Genomic DNA, 7937 nt, shown 5'->3' with positions numbered 1-7937 from the left:
GAGGACTACAGAGGCGCCACCACGAATAGCAGGGAGGGTGGGTGTAAGAAGGCGGGGGCCAAAAAAAGATTATTTTTTTAAACGGGGGATTGGTTGGATGACCACGCCTCCTCTTATTACTTTTAAATGTATAAAAGAGGGTGTGGGGGGGGCTGTGAGCTCTCCCACACACAAAAAAGTTCCACACTGTTGTATTTTACTACATGTACTTTGGCCATCCCCGTCCCACCCGGAAGAAACCCTAAAAGGTTACCACCCCCCCCCCCCTCCTTCTGTCTTTCTTTCTCTCTCTCTTATTTCTCTCTCTCTCTCTCTAACACAACCACACACACACACATCCCACCCCCCCCCGCGCTCGGGGGGGGGGGGGGGGGGCAAAAACAACCAACAACGTTGTCTTCTGTTTGTTTGTTTAGTATAGGGTTTTACGGCGCTCGCAACTGCATAAGGTCATATGAGCGCGCGGGACACACCTAATACTTTTTCGTTGGTAGGAAATTTTGAATTTTGCCCGGGTGGCGGCCGAAGCCTACTCTTATCGATTTTAGACCACCAAGGGATCTTTAACGTGCGCAACTTGCACACGGGCCCTCCGAGATTTTTCGCCCTTGTCCGAGAAGGCTAGGTGTAGATCTTTCCTACCAGAAGATCAGGGGTGTGGCAGAAAGACAGCAGTTAGGAGGAGCCAAGGAGTAGCAGTAGAAAGGCTGCAGAAAGAGTCAGGAGCCCAGAGGAGGGGGCAAAGGAGGTGAGGGGGTGGGAACAAAGTGGAAATGAAAGCAGACAACAGAACACTGTTAGAGATCAGGAAAGGATGTGAAAGGAGACACCTTTAGAGAAGAAAATATTTTGGTCGCTACCCGGAATCGAACCCGGGACCTTTGAATGAGGGGCCAACACCTTAACCTTTAGGCCACGAGAGCCCCCCTACGTTGTCTTCGTGGCTATGTTAGGCTAGTCGACGCTTTTTGTGACGCCTCGTTTACAGTAGGCCTACTCTAAAAAAAAATAAAAAAATAAAAAGTGACTGATGAGTAGAAATCGGAGATCCAACAGCCAATCAGCAGACAGCTACTTGGTGAATACAATTCAGTTCGTGCTCTCTTAGGGCGCTTTGAGCAGAAATTAATCAGTTCGAAGCTGGCGACATTTCAGGTACTTGTGATTCCAGTAGTAAAACTACATTGGACACTGCCTTCCCGTCTCCTGTGCAAATGAAACCGAGGCGATCAGGCGACACATGGAGATTTAGATTCCATCATATCTTAGCAAATATTCAGGTATGTTATTTGTTTTCGTATTTCTTGATATTGAACCGTATTCCAATTCTTAATAATAATAATAATAATTTGTATAGCGCATATCCCCGCTCAACAGCAGGCTCTATGCGCTTTACACTATATTATTTCTTATTATCAAGTCCTCATTCTTCGTCTCTCCCCATTCCTCCTCATCGCACATATTGTGCGTACTGAAAGGTCATTTAATTCCCCTTTCCATATTTTGGGCTAGTTCCGTTGTTTCTCTCTCACTTGTATTTCCTGTGCACACTTTCTACTCAAACTGCCCCCCCCCCCTTAACCCCTTCCTCCTAGTTCCTTCAGATTTAGTAATTTCTTATAGAGATTAGGTAATTTTTTTTTTTCACGTATCCCGAATCCAGAAACCCCCCCACCCCCCCTCGCTCTCTCTCTGTCTCTCGCTCATCTCTATCTCGGTGTCTCTCTGTCTGTATCTCTCTCTCTCTCTCTCTCTCTCTCTCTCTCTCTCCCCCCTCCCCATATTAACAGACCTCCCCTATTAGGACATTAACTCAATTACTACTTTAGAAATTAAAAAGTACCAATAATTGGTGAGTTTTGAGTTCGGTCAAAAATGCACAATCATGTGAAGAACATCTCCTAGAAGGATAAAAATGTCCTTTCTTTATAACATGCTACAATTTGTTTCTTCTACTGTTTGGCTTATTTTGATAGAATGCGGTGAATTCAAAGATGCGCTTATACCAGTATTTGATATTTTAAATGCTCCAACAGGAAGTCATTGTTAATACAGTCAAACCTGTGTAAGACGGCCACCCATTGTCAATGAGAAAAGTGACCGTATAAGACAGGTGGCCGTCTTAGGCAGGACTGATCAAGAAGAAGAAAACAAAATATTATTCCTATCAGAGGTCACAATCGAAAGTAGCCGCATTGTTGTTGGTGGTGGTGGTGGTTTGTATTTTGTTTGTAATTTTTATTTTGTTGCTGATTTCGCAAAAGGATGACAATAAAACGAAATGTATCAGACAAGGAAGACCGAGTGCGAAGTAAAAACAAACTCCTGGGTCGCCACCACTCGGAGAACGAGCGACGTTTCTGTCACAAGTTCATGTTGACGTCCTTTGTTACTTTGTTACAGACTGGGTAAACAGTGACCACTCATCTCGCTTACGATTTGTGTTTAAGTTCTGGGCGGGGCTTATGGGTTATGAGGGATCACACGCTTACCTCACCAGCAGCTGAAAATTGGTAACTATTGGTCAACAGTAGGAGGGGCCTACGCAATATGATCTGTTGGAGGGACTACCTAACAACAGCGACAGGGGATTGAATTATGACGGCTCGCCCACAACGCCAGGGGCCAAAGCACAATTTATGACTAAACGAAGTGGAGTCACTAAGGTGGCCGTCTTAGACGGGTGTTATTGCTTAGTGTGATAGGGGTTGTGTGTTGAAATAAGGTGGCCGCGACAGATGCCCGTTTTACACAGTTAAATTATATAGAAAAAACGCAAGGGGGGAAACGGAAAGTGACCGTTTGTACAGGTGGCCGTCTTATAGAGGTGGCCGTCAGGGCAGGTTCGACTGTATTATTGACCCAGGAAAGATCTTTGTTTTGCAAATATTTAGTCTACAAGAAATGCATAGTATCAAAGTTGTAAAAAAGTGAACATTTTTAACTCATAATTTTGCAGACAGATTTTTGTAAATGTTTGTCCATCCTTTTAATCAGTAGTAAGAAAAGTTGATGCTTGGAAAATCTGTATTTGTCAAATACATGAACAGATTTTCTCTATAGCGATATAGAACATAATACTCAATCAAAAACCAATATGGGGGCTCTCGTAACCTAGAGGTTAGGGTGTTGGCCGCTCATTCGAAGGTCCCGGGTTCGAGTCCGGGTAGCGACCAAAAAAATTATTCTCTAAAATTGTCTCGTTTCACCTCATTGCCTGCTCTCTAGCAATGTTCTATCGTCTGCCTTCGTCTCCTCTTTCTGCCCCACCCCCTCACCTCCTTTGCCCCACCCCCTCACCTCCTTTGCCCCCTCCTCTGGGCTTCTGACTCTTTCTGCAGCCTTTCTACTGCTTCTCCCTGGCTCCTTCTTACTGTTGTCTTTCAGCCACACCCCTGCACCTAGCCTTCTCGGACAAGGGTGGAAAATCTCGGAGGGCCCGTGTGCAAGTTGCGCACGTTAAAGATCCCTTGGTGGTTCACAATCGATAAGAGTAGGCTTTGACTGCCACCCGGGCAAATTTCAAAATTTCCTACCAACTGAAAAAGTTTAACGTGTCCCGCGCTCTCATATAACATTATGCAGTTGTGAGCGCCGTAAAACACTTTTTAAAGAAACAACCCAAAAACCCACCCCAAAACCCCCCAATATATTGCCTTTTGTTATTGTCGATGGGTGAGGGGTGTCAATGACAGAACCTTCTCGTTTCCTTTCCCCTGTAGTTTGTGCCTGTCTGTCGTATTTTTCCCTTACATTTTGATAATTGTTATTGCCTTGGATGTGCTTTTCTTTGCTTAAACTGTAAAGTTTAATTAATAATTAATTTGACTTCAAATTTATGTTTCACAGAAAGCCAGCACCCACATGAGAAGCCAACAGCTGACAGTCAGCCAAGAAGCTGACACCCTGCCCAGACAGCACGGACCTTCCACTCACTCTTAGACAACCAGCCAGACGAATATACTGCCACAGCTACCCTGAAATGGATTTGTCAGTTACACCAGCGAACGATAACTGGCAAATATAACAGCTGACTGTGCACTTTGATTTCTCAAGCTTGTGTGAAATTGTGCGGATAGGGCTGTAAAAACATGGACTCAACGACAGAAACATTCTTTGTATGATGTACTGTTTCAGATATTGTACAGAAGCTGCTTCACATGAGATCACTGAACTAGAAAGATGACGAGGCAATTCTATCCCTTTCCTTCAGTTCAAAGTTTGGTGACATCAGTCGGTTTGTTCACTTTTCTGGTCCAACAAGTATCAAAGTGGTCTGCTTCTACGATTTCCGTATATCACACTCAGGCTTGAAGTGACGCAGTGGGGCTGTAGAGATAGGCAGATAGGTTGATAGGGAGCTAGGTGGATAGGCTAGGTTCAGAGTAGGATTTCGTAGATATTGCCATGGCCATGGCGGGAGGTAGTTGAGGGGGCAGTGCAGGTTTTTCTTTTTTTGGGAAGGGGGGGGGGAGGTTGCAGGGGTAGAATGGTGTGGGTAAAGCTTCCTGCTGATTTTGAGTTTGAGTGTGATGATGTTGGAGTGGGGTGTATACTGGATTGTTCCGTAAGGACCACCTGGACTAGCAAGAGGAGCACCCGCAGACAGGACGTCTACAGGAGGTATTTGTCTGGGAAATATGTCTCGGTGTTCATTATTATAGTTTTTCAAGTTAAAGGTAAAAGTTTTATTGTTGCATTTAGGTGGAAAGAGAGAATGATAAAATGTATTTTTACTGAAAGGTTTTTATTAATGACCTTCTGTCCTTTTACACTGGTGGTAAACAATATTGTAACGACTCTTTTTATATTTTGAAACAAAAATGCAAACTGTATAGATGTAAGACAATAGTATTAATTGACAAATGATGAAATATATTTTTTGGACAAATTTTTTAAAATGTCTTTGATGCTTTTTAAACCAGTAGCAAAAATATTTTAGCGACAATTTATTTTTTCACAAAAAGAATACAAACTGTATGTATAGAGGTAAGACGATTGTATTAACTGACACGTCTTCATCACCAGGACCAGCCGCGGACAGGAGGACCAGCCGGAGGAGCACCCACAGACAGGAGCATCTATAGGAGGTATTTGTCTGAGAAATAGGTCTTGGAACATTATTTGTTAATCATTAAAGTAAAATTAGAAAAATAACTATTGGTTTTGTTATTTCAAGGTGAAAGACTTGTTTTTGCATTTTGGTGAAAAAGAAAACTAATAAAACATTTCTCCTGACCCGTTTTCATTAATGTCTTTTCTGGCCTTTTAACACTCGATTTAAAATCACGTTTCCGCGTAATTCTCTCGTGTTTGTGGAAATGCGACCCGACATATTACGTTTATAAAACCACTTGTTTCGAGTCAAACTCATCAATAATAATAAAGCATTACGCAGATGTAGAATTCATTTATCTTTGACTTCCGGGTCAAACTTAAGGCTTGTTAGCTCATACTTTTTTTATATTCGGCTCGCACCATAATACAATAATGACTTCGCATCGGTCCAGCCATAGTTATGGACCTCGACTGCCGGACACTGCCACTGTCCAGACATAGTTAGAGTTAAACCAGTAGAAAAAATATTATATCCCCTCTTGTATATTCTGAAACAAAAATACAAACTGTATAGATACAATACGATTGTATTAATTGACACATCTTCATCACCAGGACCAGCCACGGACAGGAGGATCAGCCGGAGGAGCACCCACAGACAGGAGCATCTACAGGAGGTATTTGTCTGGAAAATTATGTCTTGGAACATTATTTGTTAATTTATAATTAAAGCAAAATTTTTTTAATACCCCCACCCTTCTCGTTTTTATTAGAGTTGGGGCGAGCGGATGGACGGGTTCGTTACTCGCGGACTGTCAGAGCGAGCGGGTAACGGGCGGCCATGCGAGTGGACTGCGAACCTCAAGACAGTTCATTTTTTGGGTCCACTCCACAATTTTACTCTCTCAGTTAATTCACTTAACGGGCGGGCGAACGGACTAACTCTAGCACACGATATACTCGACTCGATGTTAGGCCCGCCGTCTATTGTTTGTTAGTTAGGCATAGTATTTCAAGCCACTTGCGGTGCCACAGGGAGTGAGAGAGGCTGGTGACGTAGCACTATGTGTGTAACCTTTCACCTCGTGTGTGGCTCGCACTGTGTATGTTCCAATTTAACCTGAAGGCGAAGTTTAAAGAATTTGGGTCGATAGTGCCGTAAAACACCTACACAGTCAATCAAAATAGAATTTCCAGTTGTGAGCGCCGTAAAACCTCTACAAAAAAAAAAGAAAAAAGAAAAATATCTATTGATTCTTTTGATTTAAAGGTAAAAGTTTTATTTTTACATTTAGGTGAAAAGGGAAAGTAATAAGAGGCCTACGTATTTACTGACAGATTTTTATTAATGTCCTTTTAAACCAGTAGTAAAAATATATCAACTCTTTATTTTCTTAAAGAAAAATGGAAACTATATAGATGTAAGACGATTGTATTAATTGACACGTTTTCATCACCAGGACCAGCCGCGGACAGGAGGACCAGCCGGGGGAGCACCCACAGACAGGAGAATCTACAGGAGGTATTTGTCGGGGAAATATTATGTCTTGGAACATTATTGATCAATTACCTACTTTTACTTTTCATCCTCTGTTGCCATTATGCATAGAGGTGAGATGCAGTTTTCTATGGTAGGCCAGCTCTGCAGCTCTTTCAGTTCGGATACTATGATTTATCCGGGCTTCCTTGACAACTTCAATCCACCTTTTGTGTGGCCTTCCTTTTTCTTTATAGCTTGAGTGTTTGGTGTTATAGGTTCTCAAGGCTGGCTGGCTAGGTAACATACGTAACAGGTGGCCGAACCATTTTGTTCTGTCTTTCTATGAAATGCAGTCAGATGTACCAGTGCAAATAGCATAATGTAATCTTTTAATTGCATTTCGCTGAAAAGGAAAAATAAAAAACGTATTTACAGATGTCTATTAATGTCCTTTTAAACCAGTAGTAAAAATATAATATCAACTCTTTATTTTCTGAAATAAAAATGGAAACTGTAGAGACACAAGACAATTGTATGAATTGACATGTCTTCGTCACCAGGACCAGCCACGGACAGGAGGACCAGCCACGGACAGGAGGACCAGCCACGGACAGGAGGACCAGCCGCGGACAGGAGGACCAGCCGGAGGAGCACCCACAGACAGGGGCATCTACAGGAGGTATTTGTCTGGGAAATATGTCTTGGAACATTATTTGGTAATAGTCGAACCTGTGTAAGACGGCCACCCATTGTCGAGGAGAAAAGTAGCCGTATAAGACAGTTGGTGTCTTGGGCAGGACTGATCAAGATGAAAAAACCCAAACCATTCCTCTCTGAGGTCTCTCGAAAGTAGCTGCACTGTTGTTGTTGTTGTTATTGTTGTTGCTGTTGTCTTTGCTGGGGGTTTTTCTTTCTCTTTTTTTTTCTTCTGTTGCTTTTGTGTGAGGGCGACAATGAAACGAAAAGTGTCAGACAAGGAGGACCAAGTGCTATGGTAAAACAAACTCATGGGTCGCCACCACGAGGAGAACAAGCGATGCTTCTGTCACAAGTTCATGTAGATGTCCATTGTTACTTTGTTACAGACAGGGTAAACAGTGACCAATCATCTCACGATTTTTGTTTGAGTTTTGGGCGGGGCTTATGGGTTATGAGGTATCACACGCTTACCCCACCAGCAGATGAAAATTTGTTACCTATTTGTCAATAGTGGGAGGGGCCTACGCAACATTATCTGGGGAGTTGGAGGACATTAAAAAACAACAACGAGCAGGTAACCTGACTACCGAAATTGAAAAACGACGCCAGTAGCACAATTTATGACAAAACGTAATGGAGTCAGTAAGGCGGCCGTTTAAGACAAGTGTTATTGTTTTGTCTGATAGGGACTGTCTCTAAA

The 7937-nt window shown here is 42.7% G+C and overlaps 1 long non-coding RNA gene across 1 annotated transcript; it reads left to right on the top strand.

Annotated features, from left to right (window-relative positions):
• Positions 1-1015: 1015 nt before the first annotated feature.
• LOC106011767 lies at positions 1016-3967 on the top strand. Its single transcript, XR_001184841.2, has 2 exons — positions 1016-1280; positions 3850-3967. It is a non-coding gene; the product is annotated as an uncharacterized LOC106011767 (long non-coding RNA).
• Positions 3968-7937: the final 3970 nt, after the last annotated feature.

This window comes from Aplysia californica, unplaced genomic scaffold, assembly GCF_000002075.1.
Source record: "Aplysia californica isolate F4 #8 unplaced genomic scaffold, AplCal3.0 scaffold00178, whole genome shotgun sequence".
Lineage (NCBI taxonomy): Eukaryota > Metazoa > Mollusca > Gastropoda > Aplysiida > Aplysiidae > Aplysia > Aplysia californica.
This window is presented reverse-complemented; position numbering and strand designations above follow the sequence as displayed.